Raw genomic sequence first — 22015 nt, 5'->3', positions numbered from 1 at the left:
TGGAGCAAATTGTTTTAGAGCAATCATATTATTCATTAACATGTTATTCATAATTTAGAGTATTTAATTCTGCCCCCCACCATTACACTTAGGAGCGCAATGGGTACATCTGCAAAACCATTGCGAGTGAACCAAATGCGCCTGTATAGAGAGACTCCAAGTGGATGCCCATTAGACACCAGATAGCGGTTTCTATTGGACACAGAGAAGCATGATGGGAGTTGTAGTCCATCAGAGTCAAACTGCAGTTAAAGTGGGAATGTGACACCAACCAATCGAATGGATTATTATGTACAAGCCCCCACTTAGACGAAAAAGACTACAAAATAACAGTCACGCAGACACACTACCCGGGCACTTCCGGTAGAGACTAGAGAAGCATTATGGTACTTGTAGTCACTGAAATTAGACGGTCAGAGAACAATTCACAATTAGGCAAATTCTATTTCCTTATAGTTCCGGTAGAGAGGTATGATGGTAATTGTAGTCATCAAACTAAGAGCACATGAACCAATTGGGTGTTTCAAATTGTACAAGCCTCCTAAAGCAGGCTTTTAATTGGTCAAAAAACGATCACCGATTAAGTATGTTTACATTCATACACTTTTTATTATCTCACAATCGACACATTACGATCTAGATCTAACATCACACATAACCACATTAGGATATGGGCTCACAGATTATTGATCAAGTGGACATAATATTAAAGGAAAAACTATTATAAACTTCTAATTAAGGCAACAAGTGGGAGTTTTCGGAAAGAAAAGGTTTCATTGGTTTATGTCAAGGAAGGGGAGGGTTTATTGCAAACATATGGTTACTGATCCCTATATAAAGGGGTTTTAAATGGTTCTAGAGTATACAAGCCTGATGAAACAGGGTCTTCCCTGAGAAACGCGTCGCTATTATCTCTATATACAAGGAGATTTGCCATTAAATACACCAAGCTTTAATTTGTTATTGATGGTATTTTTTTATCTTTTGTAAAATAAAATACTTGATACTTTTTAAACAAATCTGGTGTTTGTATGGCATTTCCCTTGCCAGTAACCATAAGGCTGTTTAGCCTTCCTCCCCTCTGAACATTTTTCCTTTTTGCTGGAATCAATCTAGTGAAGGATTACTGTTGCGAGGATATCCTGACGGGGATCCCTTGGTACAGCTAGCTGGTTTGCTGTTTAAATACCAGCCCGCTCCTACAGGCACAAGAGAGTGCCTTCACGTTTGTGAGTATCCTGTATCTCATCTAACTTGGATATTGTCTGTTTTGATTGATCTACACATGTGGCGCCTCTGTTTCTGTTTTCCTTGCAGTGAAACCTCTTTTTGAGGAACGGTAGGGACCGCTACGCTACAGAAAAAAAAATGTTGGCATACCAGTGCCGGGAGGGTTAGGAGGGAGGCTGGTGAGCGGGTGGGACCGCTACGCTACAGAAAAAAAAAATGACAAAGGCCATGACAACCTCCCTCATAACCTGGGGGGGTTATGAGGGAGGTGTGTGGGCCGCACCTCACGGGAGCGGGTGGGACCACTACACTACAGAAAAAAAAATGTTGACAGTGGCAGGGAAGGGGGATGAGGGAGTCGGGATCCAAGTAGATGGGGGGATCAGAGGGTGGGGAATAATAATGATCAAATTTTGTGATTCCCTTTGATAACTGGGAAATGGTGTGCTTTCTCAGAGAGAAAATCCTTACAAGCAAGGGGAGCAAACCAGTAAATTCAAATAGTTTTGTTTCTCCTGACATCATCAAGCGTCTGAGCCCAAGACTGTGAGACATTTTTTGTTCCTTTTACAAATCTGTCATCTTTTAGCCTAGGTCTTCCTAATCTAGCAGCTTAGTCTTAAACCTAATGTAGTATGCAGTTGCATCTAAAATGACATTTTTTAAATATTCCCATTGTATAGAATAATAGATTTTGAGGGCAGATATAAACCATAGTTCCAACACTTTCCTAAAAGTGCAAACGTATCTAGTTCGTTGGGTAGCCTTATGCTCATCTCAGGCATTCTTAAAGTCTCGCACAGTGTTTGTCCTTACCATTTCTAATGGAAGATTATTCCTTGAATCGGCCACCGTTGCTGTGAAGAATCTCTTCCGTAAATTACTCCCAAACCTACTACCCTTCAGCTTAAGTTCATGAGCCCTCGTTCTTGATTTTTTATTTATATGACAGATACAGCCTCCACTTTACTAAGCCCCATAATATACTTGAAAGTTGCTATCATATCATCTCTCTCCCATCTCTCCTCTACGCTATACATAATTAGGTCAAGTTATGAGCCTTTTCTCATAAGTTTTATTTTTTAGATCATGCAGATCAAGTAGCCTTCCTTTGAACACATTTTAGTTTGTATCCTGGAGATATAGCCTCCAGAACCACACACAATACTCAAGATGAGGCCCAACTAGTAATCTATAAAGTCACATAAGACCTTACTATTTCTGCTGCCAATACCTCTATTTATACAACCAAGCATCCTACTGGCCTTACTCGCTGCAATACTACATACCTTAATAAATTGTAAATAATCTGAAATAATAATTCCTGAGTCAGTAAAGTATCATTGACTCTATATAATTAATGTTATGATTTTTTTTCTTTTTATCTCTAAATGCATAATTTCTTTTACAAAGATATGACGAGTCCACGGATTTCATACTTACTTGTGGGATATTAACCTCCTGCTAACAGGAAGTGGCAAAGAACACCACAGCAGAGCTGTATATATAGCCCCTCCCTTCCCCTCCACCTCTAGTCATTCTCTTTGCCTGTGTTATACTAGGAAGACATGGTAAAGTGAGGTGTTAGTTTTAGTTTCTTCAATCAAGAAGTTTATTTTAAATGGTACCGGTGAGTACTATTTTCCTCAGGGGGATATGGAGGAAGATTTCTGCCCTGAGGTTGAAGATCTTAGCAGTTGTAACTAAGATCCATGCTGGTTCCCACAACACTTCTGAAGGTAACCATGAGACATCTTCAGTGTGGAGACCGGTTTCATGCTACAAGCAGCATTAAGGTATGTGCAGCCTTTTTTATTCTGAGGAGACTTGATATATCAGAACTAGCTGGCATTTATTTCCCTGTATGGGAATGGGGGTAAGCAGTAATCCTATTTTATATTAAGGGTATTACTGGAGTCCCTGATTTTATTTAATGGTTGACTTATGAGCATTGTGTGACACTATGGGCATTTAGTGAAAAACGATGTATAACGTTTTTATTTCTGTCATGCATATGTTTGTTTATTGGTGCATTTGAGGGGTTGTCGGCATTAGCTGTTTAAACTTAGGTGTAAAACCGCTTTCCATGATGTGTTTGGGCCTACTTCGGCATTTGTTCACGCACTCAGATGCCCACTTCCTTCAGGCTAGGCAGCAGCAAGCAGTAACTCTGGTGGCTCCTGGACTGTGCAAGCTGGTCTGAAGTGTTGGAAAGTTATTTCTTTCAAGTAATTAGCAAGAGTCCATGAGCTAGTGACGTATGGGATATACATTCCTACCAGGAGGGGCAAAGTTTCCCAAACCTCAAAATGCCTATAAATACACCCCTCACCACACCCACAAATCAGTTTTACAAACTTTGCCTCCCATAGAGGTGGTGAAGTAAGTTTGTGCTAGATTCTACATTGATATGCGCTTCGCAGCAGGCTGGAGCCCGGTTTTCCTCTGTGTGCAGTGAATGTCAGAGGGATGGGAGGAGAGTATTGCCTATTTGAATTCAATGGTCTCCTTCTACGGGATCTTTTTCATAGGTTCTCTGTTATCGGTCGTAGAGATTCATCTCTTACCTCCCTTTTCAAATCAACGATATACTCTTATATACCATTACCTCTACTGATTCTCGTTTCAGTACTTGTTTGGCTTTCTACTACATGTAGATGAGTGTCCTGGGGTAAGTAAATCTTATTTTTGTGACACTCTAAGCTATGGTTGGGCATTTTTATGTTAAAGTTCTAAATATATGTGTTTAAACATTTATTTGCCTTGATTCAGGATGATCAATATTCCTTATTTCAGACAGACAGTTTCATTATTTGGGATAATGCATATGAATTATCAATTTTTTTCTTACCTTCAAATTGACTTTTTTCTCTGTGGGCTGTTAGGCTCGCGGGGGCTGAAAATGCTTCATTTTATTGCGTCATTCTTGGCGCAAACTTTTTTGGCGCAAAAAAATTCTTTCTCATTTCCGGCGTCATACTTGTCGCCGGAAGTTGTTCGTGATTGCGTAATTTTTTTGACGTTTTGCGCCAAAAATGTCGGCGTCACCGGATGTGGCGTCATTCTCGGCGCCAAAAGCATTTAGGCGCCAATAATGTGGGCGTCTTTTTTGGCGCTAAAAAATGTGGGAGTCATTTTTGTCTCCACCTTTTTTTCACATTATTTAAGTCTCATTTTTCTTTTGCTTCTGGTTTCTAGAGGCTTGTTCATTGGCATTTTTTCCCATTCCGGAAACTGTCATTTAAGGAATTTGATAGATTTTGCTTTATATGTTGTTTTTTCTCTTACATATTGCAAGATGACTCAGATTGACCCTGGTTCAGAAGCTACTTCTGGAAAATCGCTGCCTGATGCTGGTTCTACCAAAGTTAAGTGCATTTGTTGTAAACTTGTGGTATCTGTTCCTCCGGCTGTAGTTGATGAATGTCATGATAAACTTGCTAATGCAGATTCGATTTCCATTAGTAATATTCCATTACCTGTTGCTGTTCCATCAACATCTAATACTCAGGATGTTCCTGTTAATATAAGAGATTTTGTTTCTAAATCTATTAGGAAGGCTATGTCTGTTATTCCTCCTTCCAGTAAACGTAAAAAGTCTTTTAAAACTTCTCATTTCTCAGATGAATTTTTAAATGAACATCATTCTGATTTGTCCGTTTCTGATGAGGATTTTTCTGGTTCAGAGGATTCTGTCTCAGATATTGACACTGATAAATCTTCATATTTATTTAAAATGGAATTTATTCGTTCTTTACTTAAAGAAGTTTTAATCGCTTTAGAAATTGAGGATTCTAGGCCTCTTGATACTAAATCTAATAAGCGTTTAAATTCGGTTTTTAAACCTCCTGTAGTTATTCCAGAAGTTTTTCCTGTCCCTGATGCTATTTCTGAAGTAATTTCTAGGGAATGGAATAATCTGGGTAATTCTTTTACTCCTTCTAAGAGATTTAAGAAATTGTATCCTGTGCCATCTGACAGATTAGAGTTTTGGGACAAAATCCCTAAAGATGATGGGGCTATCTCTACTCTTGCTAAACATACTACTATTCCTACGGCAGATAGTACTTCCTTTAAGGATCCTTTAGATAGGAAGATTGATTCCTTTCTAAGGAAAGCTTATTTATGTTCAGGTAATCTTCTTAGGCCTGCTATTTCTTTGGCTGATGTTGCTGCAGCTTCCACTTTTTGGTTGGAAGCTTTGGCACAACAAGTGTCAGATCATAATTCTCATAGCATTGTTAAACTTCTTCAACATACTAATAACTTTATTTGTGATGCCATCTTTGATATCATCAGAGTTGATGTCAGGTATATATATGTCTTTAGCTATTCTAGCTAGAAGAGCTTTATGGCTTATAACTTGGAATGCTGATATGTCTTCTAAGTCAACTTTGCTTTCCCTTTCTTTCCAAGGTAATAAATTGTTTGGTTCTCAGTTGGATTCTATTATTTCAACTGTTACTGGGGGGAAAGGAACTTTTTTACCTCAGGATAAAAAATCTAAAGGTAAATATAGGGCTGCTAATCATTTTCATTCCTTTTGTCAGAATAAGGAACAGAAGCCTGATCCTTCCCCTAAAGGAACGGTTTCCGTTTGGAAACCGTCCCCAGTCTGGAATAAATCCAAGCCTTTTAGATAACCAAAGCCAGCTCCCAAGACGACATGAAGGTGCGGCCCTCATTCCTAGCGCAGCTGGTAGGGGGCAGATTACGATTTTTCAAATAAATTTGGGTCAAATTGATTCACAGTCTTTGGATTCAGAACATTGTTTCACAAGGGTACAGAATAGGTTTCAAGGTAAGGCCACCTGCAAGAAGATTTTTTCTTTCTCGCATTCCAATAAATACAGTGAAGGCTCAGGCATTTCTGAAATGTGTTTCAGATCTAGAGTTGGTTGGAGTAATTGTGCCAGTTCCAGTTCTGGAACAAGGGCTGGGGTTTTACTCAAATCTATTCATTGTACCAAAGAAGGAGAATTCCTTCAGACCAGTTCTGGATTTAAAAATATTGAATCGTTATGTAAGGATACCAACATTCAAAATGGTAACTATAAGGACTATTCTGCCTTTTGTTCAGCAAGGGCATTATATGTCCACAATAGATTTGCAGGATGCATATCTGCATATTCCGATTCATCCAGATCACTTTCAGTTTCTGAGATTCTCTTTTCTAGACAAGCATTACCAATTTGTGGCTCTGCCGTTCAGCCTAGCAACGGCTCCGAGGATTTTTTCAAAAGTTCTCGGTGCCCTTCTATCTGTAATCAGAGAACAGGGTATTGTGGTATTTCCTTATTTGAACGATATCTTGGTAGTTGCTCAATCTTCACATTTAGCAGAATCTCATACGAATCAACTTGTGTCGTTTCTTCAAGAACATGGTTGGAGGATCAATTTACCAAAGAGTTCATTGATTCCTCAGACAAGGGTAACCTTTTTAGGTTTCCAAATAGATTCAGTGTCCATGACTTTGTCTCTGACGGACAAGAGACGTCTGAAATTGATTTCAGCCTGTCGAAACCTTCGGTTTCAATCATTCCCTTCGGTAGCCTTATGCATGGAAATTCTAGGTCTTATGACTGCTGCATCGGACACGATCCCCTTCGCTCGTTTTCACATGCGACCTCTTCAGCTCTGTATGCTGAACCAGTGGTGCAGGGATTATACAAAGATATCACAGTTAATATCTTTAAATCCGATTGTATGACACTCTCTGACGTGGTGGACAGATCACCATAGTTTAATTCAAGGGGCTTCTTTTGTTCTTCCAACCTGGACTGTGATCTCAACAGATGCGAGTCTGACAGGTTGGGGAGCGGTATGGGGGTCTCTGAGAGCGCAGGGGGTTTGGGAATCTCAGGAGGCGAGATTACCAATCAACATTTTGGAACTCCATGCGATTTTAAGAGCTCTTCAGTCATGGCCTCTTCTGAAGAGAGAATCGTTAATTTGTTTTCAGACGGACAATGTCACCACAGTGGCATATATCAGTCATCAAGGGGGGACTCACAGTCCTCTGGCTATGAAAGAAGTATCTTGAATACTTGTATGGGCGGAATCCAGCTCCTGTCTAATTTCTGCGGTTCACATCCCAGGTATAGACAATTGGGAAGCGGATTATTTCAGTCGCCAGACGTTGCATCCGGGCGAATGGTCTCTTCACCCAGAGGTATTTTTTCAGATTGTTCAAATCTGGGGTCTTCCAGAAATAGATCTGATGGCTTCTCATCTAAACAAGAAACTTCCCAGGTATCTGTCCGGATCCAGGGATCCTCAGGCGGGGCAGTGGATGCATTATCGCTTCCTTGGAAATATCACCCTGCCTATATCTTTCCGCCTCTAGTTCTTCTTCCAAGAGTGATTTCCAAGATTCTAAAGGAGCGTTCGCTTGTACTGCTGGTGGCTCCAGCATGGCCTCACAGGTTTTGGTATGCGGATCTTGTTCGGATGGCCAGTTGCCAACCTTGGACTCTTTCGTTAAGACCAGACCTTCTATCTCAAGGTCCATTTTTCCATCAGGATCTCAAATTATTAAATTTGAAGGTATGGAGATTGAACGCTTGATTCTTAGTCATAGAGGTTTCTCTGACTCCGTAATTAATACTATGTTACAGGCTCGTAAATCTGTGTCTAAGAAGATATATTATCGAGTCTGGAAGACTTACATTTTTTGGTGTTCTTCTCATCAATTTTCCTGGCATTCTTTTAGAATTCCTAGAATTTTACAGTTTCTTCAGGATGGTCTGGATAAAGGTTTGTCTGCCAGTTCCTTGAAAGGACAAATTTCTGCTCTTTCTGTGCTGTTTCACAGAAAGATTGCTAATCTTCCTAATATTCATTGTTTTGTACAGGCTTTGATTCGTATCAAACCTGTCATTAAGTCAATTTCTCCTCCTTGGAGTTTGAATTTGGTTTTGGGAGCTCTACAAGCTCCTCCTTTTGAACCTATGCATTCTCTAGATATTAAATTACTTTCTTGGAAAGTTTTGTTTCTTTTGGCCATCTCTTCTGCTAGTAGAGTTTCTGAGTTATCTGCTCTTTCTTGTGATTCTCCTTTTCTGATTTTTCATCAGGATAAGGCAGTGTTGCGGACTTCATTTAAATTTTTACCTAAGGTTGTGAATTCTAACAACATTAGTAGAGAGATTGTGGTTCCTTCCTTGTGTCCTAATCCTAAGAATTCTCTGGAGAGATCTTTACATTCTTTGGATGTGGTAAGAGCTTTGAAATATTATGTTGAAGCTACTAAAGATTTCCGAAAGACTTCTAGTCTATTTATTTGTTATCTTTTCTGGTTCTAGGAAAGGTCAGAAGGCTTCTGCCATTTCTTTGGCGTCTTGGTTAAAGTGTTTGATTCATCATGCTTATGTTGAGTCGGGTAGAACTCCGCCTCAAAGGATTACAGCTCATTCAACTAGGTCAGTTTCTACTTCCTGGGCATTTAGGAATGAAGCTTCGGTTGATCAGATTTGCAAAGCAGCAACCTGGTCTTCTTTGCATACTTTTACTAAATTCTACCATTTTGATGTGTTTTCTTCTTCTGAAGCAGTTTTTAGTAGAAAAGTACTTCAGGCAGCTGTTTCAGTTTGATTCTTCTGCTTATAATTTCAGTTTTTTTCATTATAAGATTTAAACTTTGTTTGGGGTGTGGATTATTTTTCAGCGGAATTGGCTGTCTTTATTTTATCCCTCCCTCTCTAGTGACTCTTGCGTGGAAGTTCCACATCTTGGGTACTTATTATCCCATACGTCACTAGCTCATGGACTCTTGCTAATTACATGAAAGAAAACATAATTTATGTAAGAACTTACCTGATAAATTCATTTCTTTCATATTAGCAAGAGTCCATGAGACCCACCCTTTTTTGTGGTGATTTAGATTTTTTTGTATAAAGCACAACTATTCCAATTCCTTATTTTTTATGCTTTCGCACTTTTTTTCTTATCACCCCACTTCTTGGCTATTCGTTAAACTGATTAGTGGGTGTGGTGAGGGGTGTATTTATAGGCATTTTGAGGTTTGGGAAACTTTGCCCCTCCTGGTAGGAATGTATATCCCATACGTCATTAGCTCATGGACTCTTGCTAATATGAAAGAAATGAATTTATCAGGTAAGTTCTTACATAAATTATGTTTTTGAAGTACCCTGGGGGCAGGTAGGTGCCACAGCAGAGCTGTGGCGAGGTGCAGAGGGTATTTTTGTCTATAAAATTACTAATTATTGATATAAGTACTTTAAAGCCTTATTTTCTGCCCTTGCTTCAGGGTGCAGTAATTTTTGGATAAACCAACGATCGTAGGTTAAATTTTGAGATAATTTAACGTTTTTTTTGAGCATTTTGGAAAAATTGTTCACTTTTTCTTTTCTTAAAGGCTCAGTACACGTTTTTCTAAAGTTTATTTTATGCAATAAGTGTTTCAATGACTTTTGTGCTTATTACTAATCTGTTCAACATGTCTGACATTGAGGATTCTCATTGTTCTATGTGTTTAGAAGCTATTGTGCAACCCCCTCTAACATTGTGTAACTTTTGTACTGAAAGAGCCTTACATTGTAAAGACCATATATAAGGTCAATAAAGTGTGCCTAAGGATGATTCTCGGTCTGGAGAGAATCAGGTCTTTAAGCTTGAATACCTCCGCCTGTTACTTAGGGAGGCTTTAGCGACTCTGGATGATTGTGACCCTATTGTTATTCCTCCAGAGAAATTGTGTAAAATGGATAAATATTTGGAAGTACCTACATACACTGATGTTTTTCCGGTTCCTAAAAGAATTTCGGAAATTATTAGAAAGGAATGGGATAGACCAGGTATACCGTTTTCTCCCCCTCCTAATTTTAAGAAAATGTTTCCCATATCAGATACCATTCGGGACTCTTGGCAAACAGTCCCTAAGGTAGAGGGAGCTATATCTACCCTAGCTAAGCGTACTACTATACCCATTGAGGAAACTCTTGTACTGAAAGAGCCTTACATTGTAAAGACCATATATTAGGTCAAGAAAGTGTGCCTAAGGATGATTCTCAGTCTGAAGAGAATCAGGTTATGCCATCCAATTCTCCCCAAGTGTCACAACCTTTAACGCCCACACAAGCAACGCCAAGTACTTCTAGTGCATCTAATTATTTTACTCTGCAGGAGATGGCTGCAGTTATGTCAACTACCCTTACAGATGTATTGTCTAAATTACCAGTGTTGCAGGGTAAACGCAGTAAGTCAGGTATTAATGTAAATACTGAATCCTCTGATGCTTTATTAGCTATGTCCGATGTTCCCTCTCAGTGCTCTGAGTTGGGGATCAGGGAATTACTGTCTGAGGGTGAAATTTCAGATTCAGGGAATGTTTTACCTCAGACAGATTCAGACACTATCGGCTAGAATTTAGAGTTTTGCGTTAGAAGGGGTGCGTTAGCTACGCATGTTTTTTTCCCCCTGCACCTTTTAAATAACGCTGCTATTTAGAATTCCCTGAAGGGCTGCGTTAGGCTCCAAAAAGGGAGCATAGAGCATAATTTACCGCCACTTCAACTCTCAATACCAGCGTTGCTTACGGTAGCGGCCAGCTTAAAAAACGTGCTTGTGCACGATTTCCCCATAGGAAACAATGGGGCAGTTTGAGCTGAAAAAAACTTAACACCTGCAAAAAAGCAGCGTTCAGCTCCTAACGCAGCCCCAATGTTTCCTATGGGGAAACACTTCCTAAGTCTGCACCTAACACCCTAACATGTACCCCGAGTCTAAACACCCCTAACGTTACACTTATTAACCCCTAATCTGCCGCCCCCACTATCGCTGACCACTGCATATTATTATTATTAACCCCTAATCTGCCGCAACGGACACTGCCGCAACCTACATTATCCCTATGAACCCCTAATCTGCTGCCCCAACACCTACATAATATTTATTAACCCCTAATCTGCCCCCCCCAACGTCGCTGCTACCTTACCTACACCTATTAACCCCTAATCTTCTGACCGGACCTCGCCGCCACTATAATAAATGTATTAACCCCTAAACCACCTCACTCCCGCCTCGCAAACCCTATAATAAATTTTATTAACCCCTAATCTGCCCTCACTAACATCGGCAACACCTAACTTCAAGTATTAACCCCTAATCTGCCGACCGCACCTCACCGCTACTATAATAAATGTATTAACCCCTAAAGCTAAGTCTAACCCTAACACCCCCCTAAATTAAATATAATTTTAATCTAACGAAATAAATTAATTCTTATTAATCCTATTTAAAGCTAAATACTTAAAATAAACCCTAATATAGATACAGTATAAATAATAATTACATTGTAGCTATTTTAGGATTAACTATTTAATAGCTACCTAGTTAAAATAATTACAAAATTACCTGCAAAATAAATCCTAACCTAAGTTACAATTAAACCTAACACTACACTATCAATAAATTAATTAAACTACCTACAATTACCTACAATTAAATCAACTAAACTAAATTACAAAAAAACCCCACTAAATTACAAACAAAAAAAAATTACAAGAATTTTAAACTAATTACACCTACTCTAAGCCCCCTAAAAACATAACAAAGCCCCCAAAATAAAAAAATGCCCTACCCTATTCTAAAATAAAAAGTTAACAGCTCTATTACCAGCCCTTAAAAGGGCCTTTTGCGGGGCATGCCCCAAAGAATTCAGCTCTTTTGCCTGAAAAAAAACAATACAATACCTCTCCCCCAACATTACAACCCACCACCCACATACCCCTAATCTAACCCACTCAAACCCCCCTTAAAAAACCTAACACTAAGCCCCTGAAGATCTCCCTACCTTGTTTTCACCCAGCCAGGTATCACCGATCCATCCAGAAGAGGGTCTGAAGTCTTCATCCTTTCCGGCAAGAAGAGGTCCAGAAGAGGGTCTGAAGTCTTCATCATATCCGGCAAGAAGAGGTCCTCCAGAGGCTCCAAAGTCTTCATCCAGACGGCATCTTCTATCTTCTTCCATCCGGAGCGGAGCGGGTCCATCTTGAAGCAGCCGACGCGGAGCCATCCTTCCTCACCGACGTCCTAAGTCCAAATGAAGGTTCCTTTAAATGACGTCATCCAAGATGGCGTCCCTCGAATTCCGATTGGCTGATAGGATTCTATCAGCCAATCGGAATTAAGGTAGGAAAAATCTGATTGGCTGATTGAATCAGCCAATAGGATTCAAGTTCAATCCGATTGGCTGATGGGAACAGCCAATCAGATTGAGCTTGCATTCTATTGGATGTTCCGATCAGCCAATAGAATGCAAGCTCAATCTGATTGGATCAGCCAATCGGATTGCACTTGAATCTGGCTGATTCAATCAGCCAATCAGATTTTTCCTACCTTAATTCCGATTGGCTGATAGAATCCTATCAGCCAATCGGAATTCGAGGGACACCATCTTGGATGACATCATTTAAAGGAACCTTCATTCGGACTTAGGACGTCGGTGAGTAAGGATGGCTCCGCGTCGGCTGCTTCAAGATGGCTCCGCTCCGGATGGAAGAAGATAGAAGATGCCATCTGGATGAAGACTTTGGACCCTCTGGAGGACCTCTTCTTGCCGGATAGGATGAAGACTTCGGACCCTCTTCTAGACATCTTCTTGCCGGATAGGATGAAGACTTCGGACCCTCTTCTGGACGGATCGGTGATACCCGGCTGGGTGAATACAAGGTAGGGAGATCTTCAGGGGCTTAGTGTTAGGTTTTTTAAGGGGGTTTTGGGTTAGATTAGGGGTATGTAGGTGGTGGGTTGTAATGTTGGGGGGTATTGTATTGGTTTTTTTTCAGGCAAAAGAGCTGAATTCTTTGGGGCATGCCCCGCAAAAGGTCCTTTTAAGGGCTGGTAAGGTAATAGAGCTGTTAACTTTTTATTTTTGAATAGGGTAGGGCAGTTTTTTATTTTGGGGGGCTTTTTATTTTTTTAGGGGGCTTAGAGTAGGTGTAATTAGTTTAAAATTCTTGTAATCTTTTTGTTTTTTTGTAATTTAGTGTTTGTTTGTTTTTGTAATTTAGTTTAGTTGATTTAATTGTAGGTAGTTTATTTAATTAATTTATTGATAGTGTAGTGTTAGGTTTAATTGTAACTTAGGTTAGGATTTATTTTACAGGTAATTTTGTAATTATTTTAACTAGGTAGCTATTAAATAGTTAATAACTATTTTATAGCTATTGTACCTAGTTAAAATAAATACAAAGTTGCCTGTAAAATAAATATAAATCCTAAAATAGCTGCAAAGTAATTATTAGTTATATTGTAGCTATATTAGGGTTTATTTTACAGATAAGTATTTAGCTTTAAATAGGATTAATTTATTTAATAAGAAATTATTTATTTAGTTAGATTTAAATTATATTTAATTTTGGGGGGGTTTAGGATTAGGGTTAGACTTAGCTTTAGGGGTTAATACATTTATTAGAGTAGCGGTGAGGTCCGGTCGGCAGATTAGGGGTTAATACTTGAAGTTAGGTGGCAGCGATGTTAGGGAGGGCAGATTAGGGGTTAATAAAATTTATTATGGGGTTTGCGAGGCGGGAGTGCGGCGGTTTAGGGGTTAATACATTTATTATAGGGGCGGCGAGGTCCGGTCGGCAGATTAGGGGTTAATAAGTGTTGGTAAGGTAGCGGTGACATTGGGGGGGCATATGAGGGGTTAATAAATATTATGTAGGTGTCGGCAATGTTAGGGGCAGCAGATTAGGGGTACATAGGGATAATGTAGGTGGCGGCGGTGTGCGGTCGGCAGATTAGGGGTTAAAAAATATATTAGAGTGGCGGCGATGTGGGGGGACCTCGGTTTAGGGGTACATAGGTAGTTTATGGGTGTTAGTGTACTTTAGAGCACAGTAGTTAAGAGCTTTATGAACCGGCGTTCGCCCAGAAAGCTCTTAACTCCTGACTTTTTTTCTGCGGCTGGAGTTTTGTCGTTAGAGTTCTAACGCTCACTTCAGCCAAGACTCTAAATACCGGCGTTAGGAAGATCCCATTGAAAAGATAGGATACGCAATTGGCGTAAGGGGATCTGCGGTATGGAAAAGTTGTGGCTGGAAAGTGAGCGTTAGACCCTTTCCTGACTGACTCTAAATACCAGCGGGTGGTAAAAACCAGCGTTAGCAGCCCTTAACACTGGTTTTGACGGCTACCGCAGAACTCTAAATCTAGGCGCATGTATTTTAAATTTAAGCTTGAACACCTCCGCCTGTTACTTAGGGAGGTTTTAGCGACTATGGATGATTGTGACCCTATTGTGATTCCTCCAGAGAAATTGTGTAAAATGGATAAATATTTAGAAGTACCTACTTACACTGATGTTTTTCCGGTTCCTAAAAGAATTTCGGAAATTATTAGAAAGGAATGGGATAGACCAGGTATACCATTTTCTCCTCCTCCTAATTTTAAGAAAATGTTTCCCATATCAGATACCATTCAGGACTCTTGACAAACGGTCCCTAAGGTAGAGGGAGCTATATCTACCCTAGGTAAGCATACTACTATACCCATTGAGGATAGTTGTGCTTTCAAAGACCCTATGGTTAAGAAATTAGAGGGTCTACTAAGGAAATTATTTGTTAATCAGGGGTTTCTTATACAACCTACTGCTTGCATTGTTCCAGTAACTACTGCAGCAGCTTTTTGGTTTGAGGCTCTAGAAGAGTCTCTTAAGGTTGAGACTCCATTAGATGACATTTTAGATAGAATTAAGGCTCTCAAGCTAGCTAATTCTTTTATTACTGATGCCGCTTTTCAAATTGCTAAATTAGTGGCAAAGAATGCAGGATTTGCTATTTTAGCACGTAGAGCATTGTGGCTCAAATCTTGGTCTGCTGATGTGTCATCAAAACATAAGCTTTTTAGCTATTCCCTTTAAAGGTGAGACCCTTTTCGGGCCAGAATTTAAGGAAATCATTTCTGATATTACAGGAGGTAAAGGCCATGCCCTACCTCAGGATAAGTCAGTTAAAATGAGGGGCAAACAGAATAATTTTCGTTCCTTTCGGAACTTTAAAGGAGGACCCCCGCTTCTTCTTCCTCAAAGCAGGAAGGAAATTTTACCCAATCTAAGTTAGTCTGGAGACCCAATCAGAACTGGAATAAGGGTAAACAATCCAAAAAGCCTGCTGCTGCTCCTAAGACAGCATGAAGGGGTGGCCCCCGATCCGGGATCGGATCTAGTAGGGGGCAGACTCTTTCTTTGCTCATTCTTGGGTAAGAGATGTTCAGGATCCCAGGGCACTAGAAATAGTGACCCATGGTTATCAATTGGAATTCAAGGACTTTCTCCCAAGAGGGAGATTTCATCTTTCAAAGTTATCTGCAAACCAGTTAAAAAGAGAGGCATTCTTACGCTGTGTAAAAGACCTTTCGACTATGGGTGTAATTTGTCCAGTCCCAAAATTGGAACAGGGACAGGGGTTTTACTCAAACCTATTTGTGGTTCCCAAAAAAGAGGGAACGTTCAGACCCATCTTAGACCTCAAGTGTCTAAACAAATTTCTAAGAGTTCCATCATTCAAGATGGAGACAATACGAACAATTTTACCAATGAAGCAGGAGGGTCAATATATGACTACCGTGGACTTGAAGGATGCTTACCTTCATATTCCAATTCACAAGGATCATCATCAGTTTCTAAGGTTTGCCTTCTTGGACAAACATTATCAGTTCGTGGCTCTTCCCTTCGGGTTGGCTACAGCACCCAGAATCTTCACAAAGGTTCTAGGGTCTCTTTTGGCGGTTCTCAGACCGTGAGGCATAGCGGTGGCGCCTTATCTGGACGATATTCTGATTCAGGCGTCAACATATCATCTGACAAAATCTCACACGGACACTGTGTTGTCTTTTCTGAGAACTCATGGCTAATTATGTTTCGTTATAAGGATATGAAACCCCAAATACAGATAGAACATGTTATTTTAAAGAACTTTCTATTTACTTCCATATATTGTATCTTTTGTGGAAAAGCAGGGACAGAAGCTTAGAAACTTGCACGTGTCTGGAACACTATATGACAACAGTTTTAGAATGTTATCGATTTGCAAGAGCACTATATTTCCTTCCATTAAGTGATCCAGATACCTACCTAGGTATCTCTTGAACAAAGAATACTATGAGAACAAAACAAATTTTATATTAGAAGTAAATTGGAAACTATTTAAAATTGTATGTTCTATTTGAATCACAAGATAATGTTGGGGTTTTATATCCCTTTAAAAAAACATTGCAATATACTTTCATTCTTTATTTTGCCCCCCTCCCCTATCATTTAATTTTTAAAATTCTTGGTCTAAATTCCAATGAGTTTCTATAAAGTAAAACACTTCAGGTTTTACCTTGTTTCCCTGTAGCTATCCTTCCAACTGAGGACAGTTAGGGACAGATATAAAAGAAGGAATAAAATAGAGTTGTACAAACAAGGCTGAGTGGAACATAGGATTATCCAAAAGAGTATCCATATAGCCTTGCTCAAATAGAGATACATAGAAAACTAGTTCAAATATGGTGACTCCTATTAACCCCTTAATGAGCGAGGACGTGCAGGGTACGTCCTCAAAAGAAAGGCAGTTAACGCCTGAGGACGTACCCTGCACGTCCTCGGTGTGGAAAGCAGCTGGAAGCGATCCTGTTTGCTTCTAGCTGCTTTCCGGTTATTGCAGTGATGCCTCGATATGGAGGCATCCTGCAATAACCTTTTGAAGCCATCCGATGCAGAGAGAGCCACTCTGTGGCCCTCTCTGCACCGGAGATCGGTGGCTTCCTTCGTTGGTGGGTGGGAGTAGTACCGGGAGGCGGTTGGCGGCCATCGATGGCCCTGGAGATGTGGAGGGGGGCGGGATCGTGGGCGGGGATGCCCGGGGACGCGCGCGGAGGCGGGCGCGTGCACGGGGAGGGAGCGGGTGGGAACCGCTACACTGCAGAAAAAGGTTTTAAAATAAATCAGTTAAAAAAAAGTAAAAAAAAAAAAGCTACACTACAGAAAAAAAAAAAACTAAGAAAAAAAAGCCCTTTTTTGTGCAAGCTGGGTACTGGCAGACAGCTGCCAGTACCCAAGATGGCCCCCAATAAGGCAGATGGGGAAGGTTACAGAGCTGTTTTGGGGGGGATCAGGGAGGTTGGAGGCTAAGGGGGGTCCTACACAGCAGAAGAATTTTTTTTATTTTTTTTTTAAAAACCTAAACCCCCCAAAAAGCTTTTATTTTAGTACTGGCAGACTTTCTGCCAGTACTTAAGATGGCGGGGACAATTGTGGGGTGGGGGAGGGAAGGGAGCTGTTTGGGAGGGATCAGGGGGTCTGATGTGTCAGGTGGGAGGCTGATCTCTACACTAAAGCTAAAATTAACCCTGCAAGCTCCCTACAAACTTCCTAATTAACCCCTTCACTGCTAGCCATAATACACGTGTGATGCGCAGCAGCATTTTGCGGCCTTCTAATTACCAGAAAGCAACGCCAAAGTCATATATATCTGCTATTTCTGAACAAAGGGGATCCCAGAGAAGCATTTACAACCATTTGTGCCATAATTGCACAAGCTGTTTGTAAATAATTTCAGTGAGAAACCTAAAATTGTGAAAAATTTAACCTTTTTGTTTTTTTATTTGATCGCATTTGGCGGTGAAATGGTGGCATGAAATATACCAAAATGGGCCTAGATCAATACTTTGGGTTGTCTACTGCACTAAAGCTAAAATTAACCATACAAGCTCCCTAATTAACCCCTGCACTGCTGGGCATAATACACGTGTGGTGCGCAGCGGCATTTAGCGGCCTTCTAATTACCAAAAAGCAATGCCAAAGCCATATATGTCTGCTATTTCTGAACAAAGGGGATCCCAGAGAAGCATTTACAACCATTTGTGCCATAATTGCAGAAGCTGTTTGTAAATAATTTCAGTGAGAAACCGAAAGTTTGTGAAAAAATTTGTGAAAAAGTGAACGATTTTTTGTATTTGATCGCATTTGGCGGTGAAATGGTGGCATGAAATATACCAAAATTGGCCTAGATCAATACTTTGGGATGTCTTCTAAAATAAAATATTTACATGTCAAGGGATATTCAGGGATTCCTGACAGACATCAGGGTTCCAATGTAACTAGCGCTCATTTTGAAAAAAAGTAGTTTGGAAATAGCAAAATGCTACTTGTATTTATGGCCCTATAGCTTGCAAAAAAAGCAAAGAACATGTAAATATTAGGTATTTCTAAACTCAGGACAAAATTTAGAAACTATTTAGCATGGGTGTTTTTTGGTGGTTGTAGATGTGTAACAGATTTTGGGGGTCAAATTTAGAAAAAGTGTGTTTTTTTTTCAATTTTTTCCTCATATTTTATAAAAATTTTTATAGTAAATTATAAGATATGATGAAAATAATGGTATTTTTAGAACGTTAATTTAATGGCGAGAAAAACGGTATATAATATGTGTGGGTACAGTAAATGAGTAAGAGGGAAATTACAGCTAAACACAAACACTGCAGAAATGTAAAAATAGCCTTGGTCCCAAACGGACAGAAAATGGAAAAGTGCTGTGGTCATTAAGGGGTTAATTTATAGAAACTGAAGTACTTTACACATATTTTAAATACTTAAAGGGAGATGAAACCAAAAAATGTTATTTCATTATTTAGGTAGAACACACAATTCTAAACAACTTTTCATGTTATTTCTATTATCTAATTTGTTTCATTCTCTTGGTATCATTTGTTGAAGGAGCAGCAATGCATTACTGGTTTCTAACTGAACAGATGGGTGAGCCAATGACAATTGGGATATATATATGGAGCCACCAATAAGCAGCTAGAACCTAGGTTCTTTTCTGCTCATGAGTTTACCTAGATAAACCTTTCAGCAAAGGATAACAAGAGAAGGAAGCAAATTAAATAATAGAAGTAAATTGGAAAGATGTTTAGAATTGTGTGCTCTATCTGAATCATAAAAGAAAAAAAATTGGTTTCATGTCCCTTTAAATAGCAAATTTAATTGTACAGCTACATATTATTGTTTACCATCCCTTTAAGAGGCTTCTATTTTCACCTTTTTAGTTTCCTTCTGGACCCATGACTGCAATAAAGTAATAACAGAACTGAGTCATCAGCCATGATAACATGGTCATTAAATCATACCGTGTTTTCATATTAAACCCTCCTTTGGTTTCTGGCAGAAATATCAGCTTCTTATCGTTCCCTTAAACAACTGACTAAGCAAAATAAGAGCTCAGTGAGTCAGATGCACAAAATAACAAGCTCACAATTCTATTCCTCTTAGTCTACATCTGTAATGCGATAACGTTCCCAGGTTATTCGGCCATAGTGCAATAGGTCAATAGCCATTAGTATAGTACATATCAGTAATCCCAAAAAAACAGGGAACATATAATACTTTTTAAAGAGGTTTAGTTATCGAAATTATCATTGTATTGCATTCCAGAGATACACTTCTTGAATAGCCACTTGAGTAAATGTATTATATCTATTGCTACATCCATATGTAAATGAACTCCTGCACTGACTAAACAATCATTATGTATCAAGTTGCAGGGTCTGAGTCCAGAATTCTGCATGCTATATTTTGTTTTGGGTGGACAGAGTTAAAGTATACACTGAAATTAGATTTTATAATTAAAATCTTCGTATAATTAAGTAAAAATCTATTTTGTGGGTGCTATTGGGGACTGGAAATGCTAAAATTTTGAAGTACATTTCATGAGCATTTTTGGAGTTATATTTGAAAAATGTATTTTTCCTTATCTCTCAACTTAAAAAATAAGTTGCCAAACCTACAGCAAACGCTGCTGCACCAATTCTTTATGAAATGTGTCATACAGACAGCGGTAATTGTCTAGTAGAATCAAAGCAACTCCCATTAACTGGCAGCATGTGAACCTTCCCCAGTAACTCTGCACTGATTGTCTGATGACCTCAGTGGTCATGTGATGCTCTCATACATCAGCAGCATCCAGGGGTGGACTAAAACCGACCAGGTCTTCGGGCAAAAAAATAACTGCCCCAGAAAGGGACCCCAACTTCCATAAATATACCCCACACTCTAGGGCTCCTAGAGACAGACCCCACTAGAACCCACCATCCTAGAGGCCCAGACCCCACACTCCAGAGCCCTTAGAGCAACAGACCCCCATAAAGGGTGCTCACTAGCACAGCTATCAGTGCTGCATTTTCACTAGCTGATCTTTAAAGTGAATGTCAATTGTGATGCTAAAGTGCCCGGTTTTTAAAAATTCGATTAAAAACAGGGGGACTTTAATTCATCAAAATTTACATTTCACTCCTGTTGAGAAAAAAAAAACTTACCTTTTAATCTTCACAGCAGCTCCAGCTTCCTCCGGTTGTTGCAAGCCATTTTTGATGTCAGAAATGATGGATAGGTCATCCTTCAATCACGGCTTCCCCCCAGGGGAATCAGTGTCTGATTCAACACTGTGATTGGAGGAAGCCGTATTCCTCATTTTAGACCCAGGAAGAGGCTTTGCGACGGGTGGAGGAAGCTGGAGCTGCTGTGAAGATTAAAAGCGAAGTTTTTTTTTTATCTCAACAGGACGTGAAATGTAAATTTTGATGAATTAAAGTGCCCCTGTTTTCAATCGAATTTTTAAAAACCGGGCACTTTAGCATCAAAATTGACATTTACTTTAAAGCTAGAATAGCCTGCTGATCCCTAAAGTATGCAAGCAGCAGTAGTTTACCCTCTGCAGCAACCTGTAGCCCTGTCATGAACTACCATAAGGTTCTACCACCTAAACCGGATACCTACACTGTGCAAAATCCACATTTCTTTCATGTAATTGGCAAGAGTCCATGAGCTAGTGACATATGGGATATACAATCCTATCAGGAGGGGCAAAGTTTCCCAAACCTCAAAATGCCTATAAATACACCCCTCACCACACCCACAATTCAGTTTTACAAACTTTGCCTCCTATGGAGGTGGTGAAGTAAGTTTGTGCTAAGATTTGCACGTTGATATGCGCTTCTCAGCATTGTTGAAGCCTGATTCCTCTCAGAGTACAGCGAATGTCAGAGGAACGTGAAGGGAGTATCGCTTATTTGAATACAATGATTTCCCTAATGGGGGTCTATTTCATAGGTTCTCTGTTATCGGTCGTAGAGATTCATCTCCTACCTCCCTTTTCAGATCGACGATATACTCTCAATTTACCTTTACCTCTACTAATAACTGTTTTAGTACTGGTTTGGCTATCTGCTATATGTGGATGGGTGTCTTTCGGTAAGTATGTTTTCATTACTTAAGACACCTCAGCTATGGTTTGGCACTTTATGCATTTATATAAAGTTCTAAATATATGTATTGTACTTATATTTGCCGAGTCAGGTTCATGTATTTCCTTCTGCAGACTGTCAGTTTCATATTTGGGGAATTTAAACATTTTAAGAAATTTATTTCTTACCTGGGGTTTAGTCTTTTTTTCAATTGACTACTTCTTGCTATTGCGGGTATTAGGCCTGCGGGTGCGTCAAATGCTAAACTTTATTGCGTCATTCTTGGCGCGAAAATATTTTTGGCGTGAAAAAATACGTTTGACGCAACTTTATCATTTCCGGCGTCATACGTGACGCTGAGACCTTTTACACGCCGGCGTCGTTAGTTACGCGAGTGTGTCATTTCCGGTTATTTTTTAAAGTGAATGTAAATTTTGATGCTAAAGTGCCCGGTTTTTAAAACTTTGATTAAAAACAGGGGCACTTTAATTCATCAATATTTTCATTTCACTCCTGTTGTGAAAATAAACTTACTTTT

At 39.6% G+C, this 22015-nt stretch overlaps 1 protein-coding gene across 1 annotated transcript in view; it reads right to left on the bottom strand.

Moving 5' to 3' along the window:
• The window catches only part of LOC128644199 (sodium-dependent multivitamin transporter-like), a 258026-nt gene that overhangs the window by 141125 nt on the left and 94886 nt on the right, over window positions 1-22015 (bottom strand). The gene's annotated exons all lie outside the window — the stretch shown is intronic.

This window comes from Bombina bombina, unplaced genomic scaffold (assembly GCF_027579735.1).
Source record: "Bombina bombina isolate aBomBom1 unplaced genomic scaffold, aBomBom1.pri scaffold_524, whole genome shotgun sequence".
Classification (NCBI taxonomy): domain Eukaryota; kingdom Metazoa; phylum Chordata; class Amphibia; order Anura; family Bombinatoridae; genus Bombina; species Bombina bombina.
The sequence above is the reverse complement of the archived record's forward strand: the minus strand, read 5'-3'. Positions and strand labels throughout refer to the sequence as shown.